A 16,165-nucleotide genomic window follows, 5' to 3' on the forward strand; every position below is an offset into this window, starting at 1 on the left:
GGCGTAGTGGCATCAGCGCCGGACTTCGGAGCGAAGGCTCCCGAGTTCGAATCCAGCCGGCTCCCTTGCACACTTTCCATCTGTGTACTGGGTTGAGTAAAAATAAGAAAGCCTGGTAAAAAAAAAAAAACACCGTCATGATGGCGTCCCGATGACTCCACCCAGAGTTAAGGGCTTTCTTCTTCCTCTTCTTGGATTCTACTAATCCACTTGGCTCCATATCCCTGTACAGATGCAATCAGGAAAATGTGGAGATTACTCAGGGAGTGCTAGCTTGAGGTTTTGGATACATTTGTCCCAAGAAAAGGATGGAGACTAAAGGAACTATGTAAACAGTAAAAGTTTCAAGGATTCAAAGGTTTCAAAAGTATAATTTAATGTCAGAGAAATGTATACAATATACATCCTGAAATGCTTTTTCTTTGCAAACATCCATGAAAACAGTGGAGTGCCCCAGAGAATGAATGACAGTAAAATGTTAGAATCCCAAAGCCCCCCCAGATCCCCCCTCCTGTACATAAGCGGCAGCAAGCAACAATCCCCCCTCCCCCCACCAGCAAAAAAAAAGCGTCGGCACTCACCACCAGGACCTCAAGCGTGAGCAAAGCAAAAGTAAAGACCCAGACTTCAGGGAGAAAGAAGAGTCTCCATTTTCACAGCGAGCCAGGAGACATAACAAACAACTTGCTGGTTTATGATGTTAAAAGTCTGCCACATCACTTTTATCAAGCTCTGTGCCCAAAGAACAAGTGTCGCAGATATTCCGAATCCCCTGACGACACACGGTTCTCCTGTCGTGACACCGACCCTCAATCTGCCTGTCTCCAGTGGCCCGAGATCCTAGGCTTCCAAAGCCAAGCCAAATACTTAGGCTGAGCTCTTGGCTTGCCGGACAACAGTCAGTCCTGAATCCCTGAGAGTGGGGTCCCATTCCCACAAAGAACCATAGTCAGCATGTAACTCCAGGTCAGGGTCTTCAAAAAAAACCTTTAAAGGGAAAGATAAAGATATTAAAGATGGAAGTAGAGCTGTTTCCAAAGATGCAAGCAGAGGAGTCGCCGTTTAGCGCCATCATTACTCTGCTCCGCCTTCTTCGGGAACCAGTAAAGGACAAAATATTGACTGTTTACTCTTTTTACTCTTTTCCATGGATGCTGTCTGGCCTGCTGAGTTCCTCCAGCATTGTATGTGAATTATAGTGTGGATACAGAACTGGCTTGCCCATAGAAGAGAGAGGGCGGTAGTAGCTAGAGAGTATTCTGCCCAGAAGTCAGTGACCAGTAGTGTTCTGCAGGGATCTGTTCTGCAAAGCACTACTCTTTATGAATTTGATAAATGATTGGATCAGTGTGGAAGCATGGGTTAGTAAGTCTGCAGATGATACCAAGATTAGTGGTGCTGTGGATAGTGTATAAGGTTGTTGTAGGATGCAAAGCTGGGCTTAGATGTGTTAGATGAGTTCAATCTGGAGAATTGTGAAGTGATACACTTTGGAAGGTCAAACTTGAAGGCAAAGTACAAAGTCAATGGCAGGATTGTTAGCAGTGTGGAGAATCAGAGGCACCTTGGGGTCTACATCCACAGATCCCTCAAAGTTGCCATGCAAGCTGATAGGGTGGTTAAGAATGAACCAAAGGGCCTGTACTGTGCTGTCCTGTTTATTCTCTATGTTGTATGACTACTGGAAATTGTTGAAGTGAAAAGGCTTTAAACCCAGTATTTGGGACTTTCTTTTCATAGATTCTTCTGTCAATGGAAGGTAGGAGAATGTTATAGTTAATAGTAGTGAAACAAATAGTGGGATTGAAGAGACTACCGACTAAGAGTGTGGATATGGTATAGATTTAAATTGTGATCCATTCAGTGTTGGGAAATCGAGAAAACTGTAAAGTTGAAGGAGTAATGATGGTGAAGATTCATTTTGTGATGTTGAGGATTTATGTTCTTCACGTCACCTCTAGAATAGCAAACAAATCTTACAAACAACTTTGCTGAAGCTGGGATGCAGACCCGAGAGAAAATCTGAATTATTGTTCAGGGATTAGAGACTGATGGAGTCATTAGAAAATTATGGTTTTAATTTTTGATTTGTTGCGTTGTTGGCAATATGTCTTCCTTGTCAAGCGTCTGCAAAAATCCCACAGTTCCAAATAAAAGCATTGCTGCCAGTGACTAGCCAAACAACTAATACTCACCCAACAGAACAGACGTGGATTATGAAGTTATTTGTTTCACATTATGTGCAAATTAACTGTTATTTTTATAGATATTAAATCAGTGATTACATTTCAAAATGATATCATCAGTTGTACTGTATTTCGGCATACCCAGATGTAAAATGCAAATTGTTTCTTTGTTGTCAGATTATATAAGAATAACTAGCTAGTACTCCAAGATAAGTGTATTTAAATATATAGGATGTTAACACTGAAAAGGGAAGATAAAGGTAATAAATTTGTAGACAATGTTTTGAAAAGGTTGCTGAATGATTTATTCTTTCTGCATATGCCTGCACTATCATTTATAAATTTAAGATCAAGTTTCAGAGGTCACTTTTTGGAGTGGATGATTCAAAGACAGTGCCACTGAATTTGCATCAAATATTTGCAGACCACCGTCATTCCAAAAAAAAACAAAAACAAGATAATTTGCCTTAATACCTACTGCCCAGTGGCTCTGACATCTACCATTATGAAGTGCTTTGAGAAGCTGGTCATGGCTGGTTGTTAACTCCAACCTTCAAGACAACGTTGACCCACTGCAATTTGCCTACTGCTGAAACAGGTATACAGTGAATGCCATCTACCTGGTTCTACTCTAATCTCTGGAATATCTAGACCAGGGTTTTTTACGCCATGGAGCCCTACCACTAACTGAGGAGTCCGTGGGCCCCAGTTTGGGAACATCTGATCTAGACAGTAGGGGCATTTATGTCAGACTATTGTTTATTAACTACAACAATAGGGAGGAGAAGATGGCATGCGCAACCCCTCTGGTGAATGATATCTGTAATCTGTCAAGTAGGGGACCATGCACAATTCTGATTTGATGGAAACTGACATGAGACTACGGAGGAACATCTGGAAAACTTCTGAAATGCCCGCTTCGCTGCCGCTGCTACTGTGTGCTAACCGGAATCTCTGGAGCAGAAGGCCCCGAATCCTCGGCTTTGCTTGTTTCAGTGGCTGGGACTAGGTCGAAGGCGCTCGACAGAGGATGGCGCTCGGGAAGCTGTATCGGAGGGGCTAGTCGGAGGCTCGAAGTTTTTGGATGGACGGACTAAGTGTTGGCTGTGGTTAGCTGCTTCCAAGGCATTGGTAAGTTGACGGTGTCTGGAGGTTTATGGCAGGGAGTTTTTTTCTTTTGCCGCCGCTATCGGGGACTCAGGAGTCGATCGACTCGGGAACTTTGAGACTATTTTTACCGTGCCCATGTGAAGCACCTTCAATAACTCCAAAAGACTGAGGTTAGGTAAAATACCAAAAGGCTTTTATTCGCTGTACAACAATACGACCTCCATGGTGAGTGTCTGCCCCTGGACTGAGGGGGAGGGGCAAGGCAAAACACCTTTATACCGGATCTGTGGGAGGAGCCACAGAGGCAGTCAGCAGAGGGGCGTGTCCAGACAGTTAACCCAGTTACAACATATATATATGGTTTACCACACCATGGTTTGTTCTTTAGCAAATTTGTTCTTTTGCACTGCTGTAACTATATGTTATAATTATGTGGTTCTGTCAGTGTCAGTCTTTGGTTTGTCCAGTTTTCTGTGATATCACTCTGGAGAAATATTGTATCATTTCTTCATGCATGTATGCATTTCTAAATGATAATAAAAGAGGACTGAGTGTTCTCATAATCTAAACTCCACCTTCAATACCTTAATTCCAAGTAAACTCAACACCAAATTCTGGATCTTGGAAGTCAACATCTCACTTTGCAACTGGATTCTAGATTTCCTGGCCAAAGACTTCATTCAGTAAGGATAGGAAGCAACATCTCATTCACAAGACTGCATCCTCAGACCCTTACTCTACTCTCTGTACACTAATCACTGTGTGGCCAGATTCTGCCCTAACCTCATCTACCAGCCTGCAGATAATACCAGAGCATGGGCTATATCTCAAATAATGATGCGTCTGAGTACAGGAAGCAGATAAAGCTTGGTGATGTGCTGTCATGACAACAACCATTCCCTCAACGTTAGAAAACTGGTCATTAATGTCAGGAAGTGGGGAGGGGGTGTGTATATATTCCTGTCTACATCAACAGTGTTGAGAGCTTCAAATTCCTAGGAGTGACCATCTTCAATAGCCTGTCTTGTTCCAACCACATTGATGTGATGGCCAAGTAGTCTCATCATTGCCTCTACTTCCTCGGGAGGCTAAAGAAATTTGGCATGTGCCTGTCAACCCTTACCACTTGTTAATCAATGCATTATAAAGAACACCCTTTCTGATTGCCTAATGGCTCTGTGTGGCAACTGCCATGCCCATAACCTCAAGGAACTAGAGAGAGCTGTGGACGCAGCTCAGCACATCACAGAAACCAGCCTGCCCTCTGTGACTCTGTTTATACTTTTCACTGCCAGCATAATCAAAGACCCCAGCCACTCCATACATTCTTGCTTGTTCCCTCTTCCATTAAGCAGAAGATACAAAAGGCTGAAAGCATGTACCACCACGTTCAAAAAGAGCTCCTACCTTGCTGATAGATGACCATTGAATGGTTCCTAGTGCAATAAGGAGCACTCATTAACTCACAATCTACCTTGTTATGACCTTGCACCTTACTGTGTACCTGTTCTGTAGCTGTTACACTTTAAAGTTCAAAGTTCAAAGCTAATTTGTTATCAAAATACATATATGTTACCATATACTACCTTGAGATTCATTTTCTTGCAAGAATTACAAGGAATAAAAGAAATGCAATAGAATTTATGATAAACTACACACAAGACCATTAGAAAATAAAACATAATAGATTTAGACCATTTGAGATCGCTCCGCTCTTCCATTATCCTTCTCAACCCCATTCTCCTCTGCCTTAAGTATTCCAAATGAACTGGCCTGAACAGCTGTCCGTGGCAATAAATGCCCCAATTCTCCACCCTCTGGCTAAAGAAAATTTTCCTCATCTCTGTCCTAAATGGACACAACTCTATTCTGAAGCTATCCCCTCTGGTCCTAGGCTCACCCACAATTGGAAACGTCCTCTCCACATCCACAATCTATCTAGGCCTTTCAATATTCAATAGGTTTCACTTGGACCTCCTCCCACCACATTCTTCTAAACTCCAGTAAGTACAGGCCCAGCGGTATCATACATTTCTCATATGTTAACGCTTTCATTCGTGGGATCATTCTTGTGAACCTCCTCTGGACCCGCTCCAATGCCAGCACATTATTTCTTAGATAAGAGTCCCAAAACTACTCACAATATTCCAATTGTGGTCTGACCAATGCTTTATAAAGCCTCAGCATTACATCATAGGCTTTTGTATTCTGGTCCTCTTGAAATAAATGCTAACATTGAATTTGACTTCCTTACCACTGCCTCAACCTGCAAGTTAACCTTTAGGGATCCTGTATGAGGAGTCCCAAGCCTCTTTGCACCTCTGATTTTTAAAATTTTCTTCCCATTTAGAAAACAGTCTACACCTTTATTCTTTCCACCAAAGTGCATGACTTTGTACTTCCCGACACTATATTCCATCTTCTTCGCCCATTCCCTCAATCTGTCTAAGTTCTTCTGCAGACACCCTGCTTCCTCAACACTACCTGCCCCTCCACCTATCTTCATCTGGTCTGCAAACTTGGCCACAAAGGCATCAATTCCTTCATCCAAATCATTGATATATAATGTGAAAAGAAGCGGTCCCAACACCGACGCCTGCAGCACACCACTAGTCACCAGCAGCCAACCAGAATAAGGCCCATTTATTCCGACACTTTTCCTCCTGCCAATCACCCAATCTTCTATCCATGCTAGTACCTTTCCTGTAATACCTTGGGCTCTTATCAGTACCGATCTTTTGTCATCTCTTTCTAAGGATTTGATTTGGGGCAGAGCCACCCCATCCCTTCTGCCTTCCTGCCTGTCCTTTCAATACAATGTGTATCCTTGGATGTTAAGCTCCCGACTATAAACTTCTTTCATCCATGATTCCGAAATGCCCACAACATCATACCTGCCAATCTCTAACTGTGCTACAAGATTATCTACCTTATTCTGTATCCATAAACAGACAAAGGTTAACAAAATAATGAGCAAATAAAAAGAATACTGAAAAGATGAGTCATAAAGAGTTCTTGAAAGTGATTCTCTAGGTTGTAGAATCATTTCAGAGTAGTAGTGATTTAAGTTATCCACATTGGTTCAGGAGCTTGATGGTTGTAAGGTAATAATATTCAGTAATTTCCCCCCACCCTCTTCCTTATACTTCCATTCACCACTCTAGCATCCCACTGACCTCTCCTCCACCTCATCTGCCTAACACCTCCACCTGGTGCCTTTCCTGCAATTTGGTAGGTTCTGATGTGCCCTTTAGAGCAGGTGGGTAGTGTGGGAGCTGGTGTGCTGTGTTTCCTTGACAAAAAGTCTCAAAATTTTCTGTACCACCCCAAAAGCTTCATCTCTGTTTCGTGTAATATATTTTCAAGAGTGTTTTGTGGAATGAGAAACAGAGTCAATGCTTCAGGTTAGAGACCCTTTGTCACAATTGGAAAGGAGAGGAGAATGGGGATACATCTTATAAGGTAAAACTGCGGTGTCCACAAGAGACCTTAAGATGATCTGATCAATGAGCGAATGGGATCAATTAGAATGTGAGAACACAGACAAAAGAACATGGGAGCTGTGAAATACAGAACAGGAATAGAAATCCATCATGTCAGGCCGGACGTGTCCTCCAAACCCAGAGAAAGAGAGAAAAAAAAGAATATTACAAACGGATGACTGATACAGACAGAGAAGTCAATATTGAGTCCGGAAGGCTGCTGTATGTCCAGGCAGAAAATAAAGTGCTGTTCCTCTATCTTGAATTGGGCGTCATTGTCAAAGTAAAGGAGGGTATATGCTAATAGTTAGAGTGGAAGTGGACTGAGAATTAAAATGGCAGGCAATAGGAAATGCAGGGTGCCTTTCTGCTGAATGAATTCAGGTGCTCTGCAAAGCAAACAGCCAATTTGTGTTTAGTTTCTCAAATGTAGAGACTTCATTTTGAACTCCAAATTTAGTTCACTTGATTGTAAGGACAAGTGAATTGCTGCTTCACCTGAAAAGACTGTTTCAATCCCTGAATGACCTAAAGAGAAGTGGTGAAAGGAATATGTTGCATTACCTGGAGCTGCAAAAGAAAGTGATGCTACTTTGGTGGGAACTAAAGAATGGACAAGGTCCAAGGAAACAGTCCTGGTGAAATGTTGGAAGGGAAAGAGAGGGCATGAGGTATCTAGTAGTGGAATTTTTTTAAATGTTGGTGGAAAATGCAGAGAATTATCAATTGAATGTGAAGGCATGTGGGACAGAAGGTGAAGTCTAGGGGAATACTATCCTTGTTCTCTCCTAATTCTATGAGTCATGAGGTATCTGATGCTAATGTTAGACGTACAGACTCTAGCACAGATGGGATAATAGATATTTGACAAGCTGGGTGAACAGATAGTATGGGAAGTACCTCCTTTGTGATACGTGGCTTCTATGAATATTTTACATCTTCAATGCTATTCTGCATGCTCCTTCTCTGCTTTAAGTGGTAATGGATTGCAATAATCAGTAGAATGTGCAAGGTGTTACCCTTTTTCAAGGAGGCTTTGAGAAGTCCCCTGTATCACAGTAATTCTGCTGTGCATCTGATAATCTCATGATTGATGGAGCCTGGGAACTTGTCAATTGATCTAGGCTCCCCATTAGAATTATCTGGGTGTAATTTTCATCTCAAAACTGGTGATATTCACCTGGGAGAGGACTTTGATAATGGTCTATTTAACCTGTCAACAGATTTGGAAGAATTGTGCAAAGATGGAGATGTTGGCACCTCTCCATTCCAACTATTTGACATAGAAGCAAATTGACGTTTTTGCTGATGTCATAAATATATTTTTCCATTGGCTCTGTGCATTATTTCTAATTGCAGATTTGTATTTTGTTCAACAGTAAATACCAGGATCACTATAAAAATTACTAGCATGCTAAATGAGAAACTAAGCATAACTTTAGACCTACAAGACAAACTAGAGAATTTTTCATTTAGTGACTGTTTCAGAGACAGAAAGACAAAACAAGCTACTCTTTATGGAGCATTTAGTTCAACTCTCTTGAAAAAAAATGGGGTTTGTACCTTAAATTGTTAATTACCGAATCTTTCAAACACAATACTTATCTCCTTCTCCAGCTAATACTTACTGTTTAAGTTCCACAAGTAATATTTTTACAAAATTCCAAATGGTCTAAAGAACTGTCAAGTGTAAACTGCAAAAGTTATTTGGTGTTAATTGAATCCCTCATAAGGCATTGGTGTTTTCTGGTGTGTTCTAGATGCAGCTACTCAGACCTCCAGGATACAAGTTACTCACTTAGTTGTGCTAGAAGAGCAAGGTTACAAGGTTTGGATGCAACGTCAAGGACATAGCATCAGATGAACAATAGCTTTTTAAGGTTATGTTTCTAAAAGAAGGGAAAATCATCAAACTCAATTCACAGCCTCATCTGCGCCAACAATGCAGATTGTTCTCTGTCTTCGATGCTGTTCAACACCAGTGCCAGAAGTGAAAACCTGGACTATTGACACAACATTGCCAGAAATGTTACACGATAACAGAAAGAAGCAGGGGCTGCAGTCAAGAAGGAATGCCATTGGACAAAAAAAAAGAAAAATCTAAATGCTGAGTGACTCTTCGTTCCACCTCATTTCAGGGAAAATTAAAAATCAGTGATGTCTAATATATGCTGCAGATATCCACATCCTGAGAATATAATTAAATGAATATAAAAGCACTTTATAAAAGTATAGTTTTAAAACATAAAAACAAGTAAATATAGATAAATCAATTTAAAGAAGTGTATGTCAGTGTATTTGCACTCTGCCATGGCCATTTCTCTGCTTTGATATGGCTGGAGCCACGGGTTCAGCGGGCGGATTTTCCACAGTTTTAACTGATGGAAAACTTTCCTATTTTACAGCTGGAATCCAATGTTAGTGGGGGTGGGGGTGGCAGCAATAGTGTAAACACCAGCAAGAACCTGTAAAGAAGTCTGGGGCTCCGTGTTTTTTTTCCAGTTAGAGATGAAGGGGAATGCTTGCAGTTCTATGTGGAACTCTTAACATTTTTCAGGTAAATCTAACCTAATATATTATTGCTCCTTAGAAATTCTATACTAAATAAAATGTCATATATTTCATTGCCCAAATATGCACACTTATTATGACGTGACTACTATATGTATACTGGTACACTGTAATTGTCTAAATGCGTCAATGAAGGAAACAGAATATATTCCAATCCACAGCCCAGCTGTACCCTGGGAGCCTTTTGGAAACAATTCAGTACTTTTGAAGGCAGTGATTGATAATATTTAACTGCCCTGTAAATGTGAAAATACTTTTGCAACACATTTTTAGCAGCCGTTGGAGATGTTTGACATTTTATCTGGATTCATGGGAAAATATGTATAATAAATGACTCAAGTGTCTTGTGAAATATGGCTTAACAAAAAAAAATATTTTGACTTGTTCTAGGCCATATATGGTCAATGGTACTGTATTCTTCATCTTTGCATTTTAAAGTTCTGTGCAGATTGTTTTTATCTGAATATTTTTGGAGAACATAGCTGGCCTAGTTATGAAACCTGAGAAGATTTTTGTTACATTTTGGAATATTAAAAAAATAACGTAACACCAAATTTGCTGCAACAATGCAGAAATAAACTACATGAAGAATCTTTTAAAAATCGTTATTGCCACTTTAATTGTCTGAAAATAGAACATTCCAAGCTTAAAAGCAACTTGCTCAGCTGGAAACATTTCATGTTCTTCCATACAAGAACATGGATAGGCAAATTAAGAACAAATTTGTATTCTCAAATGATTTTGACTTGTTAGTCTAAAGTAAAAGTTAATGAAAATATTGTTTAAATATTACCATCAAGCAATACAGTGGTGTTTTGGGAGCAGAAGAATGATATTACACTAAACACTTATGGTCCAGTGAAACTTTCATTCTATCGTTCTCAATGAGCCAGCAGACGAAATTCAGTTCAACAAGGAATTTAGAGACATACAGGCTTATCCAGAGCATGTCACATCTGGTCAGTAATAGTGGTGGACCATTAAACAAAAAGGCTTGAAGTACATCTCCATCCTCAGTGAAAGCAGAGAGGAGAAAAGTTTGGACAAAAGAAGAGATGAAGATATTTGCAATAAATTTAGAGCCAGAAATGCTGGGTGTGCAATCCAAAAATGGCAAGTAACATTTGTACCCCCAAAGTGCCAGGCCTTTTCCGACAAGACAGGGTGCAATTCCTACTTTTAACATTAAAGCCAACACTGAGTTCAGCAAATCATCAACATCCCAATGGTCACTATTAACAGGAGCAGACATAATAAATTATGATTTCAGTTGAAGATGGGTACCTTGTGAGAAGTACTCATCTATCAACCCAACAACATTTGTACTACCTACATGGAACAAAGTCAGGAAGATAATGGTGTACTTCCCACTAACCAAGATGAAAACAACTCCAATGAAAAGCTCAACTTGTTCCACTTGGTAACTCAGGCACCATCTTAAACATTAACTCCCCTCAGCACAAGTGCACTTTGGATGCAGTGTATATCATCTACAAGATGCATTGTAGTTACTTGCTAAGACTACTCTGATAGAACTTCTAAACACTGATCTCACCACTGAGTAGAACAAGAGCAGCAGTTATTTGGAGGCATCACCATCAGCAGGTTGCGCTTTCAGTCACGCGCCCTGTGGAAAGACCCTGTCAGGAAGGCCAGCAGCTGTTCGAGAAGACAAAAAGCTCCCACCTTCTCAAGGCATCATGGGATGGACAATAAATGCTGGCCTTACCATTGATATCCAAACTGGATTTTACTAAGTGAGCATGCTGCAGGCAGAAAATATACATCTCGGGATCAAACTTAGTTGGTGTTGCAAAGTTCAGCATCTTTATCTTCAGTAGATTATAAAATAGTTGCTTTTTGTTTCCAAAATTTACATGCAGCTACAAACCATGCGACATTCAAATGATATCAAGGCAAAATTTATATGTATCTGACCTAGAAAAATACCGGTGATTTCATTATTTCCATATTTTTCCCAGTGTGTTTCCTGATTATTGATATTGCTTACCCATTACTGCCATGGTTGATTAAATTCTTGCCCAAGGGGAATCTGAACACATCCCTTCCTCAACAATGAAGCATTCAGCTATCATCCGTACAGTGCAAGGATGACGTTAAACGATACCTTTGTCTGACAAAAAAAAACACAACAGTGAAACGTTTAAATAGTGCAATATCTTAAATAGTTCCCTTTTCCATGTAGTGGCTATATAATGAGCTGTCCACATCTATGACTGACATTACCGGTTTCATCTCTGTAGTATTAACAGTTGTTCAGAATATGATTGCACCCAAACATCATGCACATTAGGTCTCTAAACATTAGCACAGTGAATAGCACATGGAAATTTCTAAGATGGGAAAAATCTAATGCCACAAATCTAAGGACCCCAACGTTGTTCCATGCTATGATATATGGTCCTGTGGCATATGTAGATGAAAGGATAAATGAGCTGCTGTCTTGATTGTTACCAAAAATAATATTCAAGACAGAATACACTGTTGAAAGAAAAGATAAACAAATATGAGTGGCCCTTCAAATGTCAATGAAAATCAGATTTAATTTATAAGTTACTTTAGCCCTGATGACTGATCGAACTGATTGTATTTCTCTCCATGTATTCTACCAAACCTGGCAAGTATTTCCAACGCAATATCTTGAAAATCTTTAAATTTGTGCTTTGCCGTTTCTGGATAAGGAAGAAAACTTAAACTTCTTATACCATACAGAAAAATTACATTTCTCCAGGCACTTATATTGCTAAGACAAATAACTGTGGGAAACAAAGCTACTGAAAAATGAATCTTCCACAACACCGTATACATGAAGTCAACGGGAATCATGATATATATTCCAGTCACAAATGTAAATGTTTCACTACGTTGCTGTTGCTGTCCTATGAAATTCTGCAGTCTTTTCAATTGGGTCTACTGGGGGCTTACCAAAACTGCTGGGAAAACTTGGTGCAACTGCACTTAATATAAAATTTTAAGGGTCATAACTGCAACAATATATATTACCTAGGACAAAAGGCAAGAATTTGTTAAAAGATAATTCCATCTCCTTCAAATATTATATGCAGCAGATAGTGTCAAGTAACTAACAGTGGAAAAATTGTGCTCGAAAAAGGCAGGTGATGGAGTACCATAACCCTGTGCAGTGACTGGGAAGGTGACATTTGCACACTGAGTGCAATGAAGGATAATCTTTTTATCTGTATGGGACACCACATGGCAGTCAGAGCCAAGACTGTGTACAATAAATGACTAGCTTGGCAAAGGAAATAGAAACAAAATGGCATACTTCAGTAATACACTCAGAATACTGGAGGCACTCAAACAGGTCAGGCAACGTCTATGGAGAGGGACAAAGAGTCAGAATTTCAGGCTGAGACCCTTCATTCATGAAAGGGGCTGGTGCACAAGCTACTGTTTTCATCAATGTTGCTGAGGTTGACAGGGTTGGAAGTTTCAATTTCCTAAGAGGGATCATCTGCAAAAGCCTGTGATCCATTCACATAGACACAACAGCCAAGGAAGTATTCTAATACCTCAAATTCCTCAGGAGGCTAGAGAAATTTGACATGTGCCCATTGACCCTTACCAATTTTTATCGATGCACCATAGAAAGCATCCTGTCCAGATTCATCATGGCTTAATATGGCAACTGCTCTGCCTGAGACCATGAGAAACTGCAGAGAATTTTGGAAACTGACCTTCCCTCCATGAACACTGTCTGCACTTTTTGCTGCCTTGGTAAAGCGGTCAGCATAATCAAAGACCGCACCCACCCCAGACGTTTTCTCTTCTCCACCCCCCCACCTCCCCCATCAGACAGAAGATACAAGGGCTGAAAGCATGTACCACCAGGCTGAAGGACAGCTTCTATCCCACTGTTATAAGGCTATTGAATGGTCCCCTAGAATGATAAGTTGGATTCTTGACCTCAGAATCTAACTTTTTATGAGCTTACACCTTATTGTTTGCTCCACTGTGCTGTTTCTGCATCCTGCTATTGTTTGGATGACATTCAAAATCAAGTTTTCACTGTAGCTCAGTATATGCTCCAATAAGAAATCAATTTACCAATTGATTGGTAAATCGCATGGACACACTCAAACATGTCAGTTCACATTATCATACCTTTAATTATATTCATTTATAAACTTAACTGAATGAAACAGTTACTTACTGATACATGGAACTGATACAGTGGATAGCTATGTTGCTGTCTCCCACAACCTTGCCAAACATATTAATTTACTGATCACCTTTGTCAAGATTTGTTATTATTGAATGCTTATGAAACTGAATATATTCATCATGTTGAGCTGCGCATCAGTCAAATGTTTAATCAATTTTGTAATTAACAATTGATTGATGTTACAGGTAATCCCATTGCTATCCTGAACTGGTGCAAGGAAAATGGATTGAAAGGGTTGTTTTTGACTTTCACCAACAATCCTCTGCCTTCGTTATGGCTTAGCAGCTCTCATGAGACAAATCCGATTGACTTAATGTTGATCTGAAACTTGCAAAACTAGCTTATGATTATTAAAACATAGGCTTAGCAGGACTTACAAATATAGTTCATAGACACATGTTCCATTATGATGTAAACTCAACTCATTCATGTTTCTTTTGCAACCTCGTATGATTTCAATGGTGGAATTATAAAGACATAGCAACTTCTTATTTTACTTCCTAACTAAAATGTTAGTCAATTTGGATTGCTTGTTATTTCCTGGCATTGCAAATTACAGTTGGCAAATTGGTTTATGGTTGTCATGTACTGAGGTACAATGGAGAACTTACAGTTAAAAGAAAGGCAGACAACAAGGTGTTAGACCATAAGAAAATGGATTGTGAGTTTAAGAGTCTATCTTATTGTAATAGGGAACCGCTCAGAATTGTTATAATAGCAGGATAGAAGCTGTCCTTGATTTGGTGGTATATGCTTTCAGGCTTTTGTATCTTCTGTCCATTTGGGGGGGGGGGAAGGATATGTGCGGAGACAAAGAGAGCATGTCTGGAGTGGGTGGGGCCTTTGATTATTCTGACTGCCTCAGTGAGGAAGTGACAAGTGTAGACTGAGTCCATGGTGCAGAGGCAGATTTCCATGCTGTACTGTGCTGTGTCCACAACTCTCTGATGTCCTTTTTATGCTCGACGAGTACCTTTTTTTTACTTCCTTTTGTTGATCAGCTCTTCTTATTCTGGAGGATTTCCAAATCTTAAGCAATTACAATTGTTTTTTAGTGAACTAAAAAGTTTAATATTTGACTAACAGGAGGAAGATTGGAAGAACAAAACAGTTCAAAACTAAAGTCAAATAGTACTTCAAAATTTGCCAACAAAAATTAATAACAGAAGACAGAACAAAAACAGTTGGAAAAATCATGCTTTGTGCATATCTGACTTTCCGGAGCAGAATCAGATTTTCCAGACCCTCGGGACATGTTCCACTTCAGTATCACTAGCCTCAATGATTAGAGATGTTTCCTAGTGTTTCATAAGGATGGAAGGGTTGTTTTAAAAAATACGTAATTGAGAATATATTAGCACAGTTAAACTTCTTCAGTTTAAAACAGCATAAGTGTAGAATTAAAATTAATTTTATATAGGAATTGCATATACAAATAAAGCACTGGACATGTGCAGTATTTTATGTTTTTATGTGTTAATGATCATGTTAAATAGTTTTGTAAGTTTCAGTTTGTATATGAACTAATACCAGAATTTCCTGCATAATAAATACAACGTAAAATGAATCAAAATAAAGGGATGTATGAGGGAGACATGACCAGCTTGTCCCTTCCTCGCAGTATTCCAACAAAGATCGACATAAACTTGAGGAATGGTGTTACAGTTCTGAGTGAGCAAGTTACAGCCATTCAATTTCAAATGTGAGCTCAATAATTTCAGCAAATCAACATCTTTATTTCACATTCCAGCATTCACTCTATGTGTGTGGTAAGCTAACATAATGATTCTGCAATACCATGTGCTCCAGGATGATCCTTTATTGCTTTCATTATCCCATTACCCTCTTTTTTAATTTGCACAATCATCTCTTTTGTTATTTACCCTCTCCTGCGTGATGCTCTCTAATTGTTCTCTATTCCACACCAATTTTTTGCATCATAAAACATGTTTAATCTCTAACTTTTCTCAGTTCTTAAGATCATCAGTCTGAAACATTAGTTGCTTCAGCCTGAGTATGTCTAGCATTTTCTGTTCTTATTTCAGATAGTCAGCATCTACCGTGATCAAAACTGTGGAGGTTTAGGCATAATATTTCAAGCTGATTTAGACATTTAGATGTTGCTGAGGGAATGGAAGGATTACAAATGTTATATCTTGTTCAAAATGTTATGTGTTGTAGGAGGAGGGAGGACAAGGTGGCAGCGCAACGCAGCACGCGCGGCCATTCTGAATGATATCATATGTGTAACTAGGGACTGTGCACAATCTGGATTTGATGGAGACAGCCATAAGAAACGCAGAGGAACATCTGGAGTAACTTCTGAAATGTCTGCTTTGCTACCACTGCTACTGTGCGATCGAGAATCTCCGGAGACGAAGGACCCAAATTCTCGGCTTTACGTATTGCCTGTTGCCGGGGCTGGGGTCGAAGCACTCGGCGGAGATGGTGCTTGGAGGCTCGGAGTTTTTCGGATGGACTCGGAGTCGGACTGTGGTCAGATGCTTCTGGGATGCTGCACCGGCAAGTTGGCGGCACTGGAGGTTTACCGTCTGCCTGAGATGATGGGACTTTCGAGAGACTTTGAGACTTTTACTGCGCCATGGTCT

The 16,165-nt window shown here is 39.9% G+C and overlaps 1 long non-coding RNA gene across 1 annotated transcript in view; it reads right to left on the bottom strand.

The window, feature by feature from the left end:
- Positions 1-772: 772 nt before the first annotated feature.
- LOC134355185 (uncharacterized) overlaps positions 773-16,165 on the bottom strand; it is a 31,925-nt gene continuing 16,532 nt past the window's right edge. Inside the window, exons 2-3 of the long non-coding RNA XR_010019972.1 lie at positions 11,361-11,483; positions 773-987 (exon numbers count right to left, since the gene is read on the bottom strand). This is a non-coding gene — a long non-coding RNA (uncharacterized LOC134355185). The remainder of the gene's footprint in view (positions 988-11,360; positions 11,484-16,165) is intronic.

Source organism: Mobula hypostoma, chromosome 12 (genome assembly GCF_963921235.1).
Source record: "Mobula hypostoma chromosome 12, sMobHyp1.1, whole genome shotgun sequence".
NCBI lineage: Eukaryota > Metazoa > Chordata > Chondrichthyes > Myliobatiformes > Myliobatidae > Mobula > Mobula hypostoma.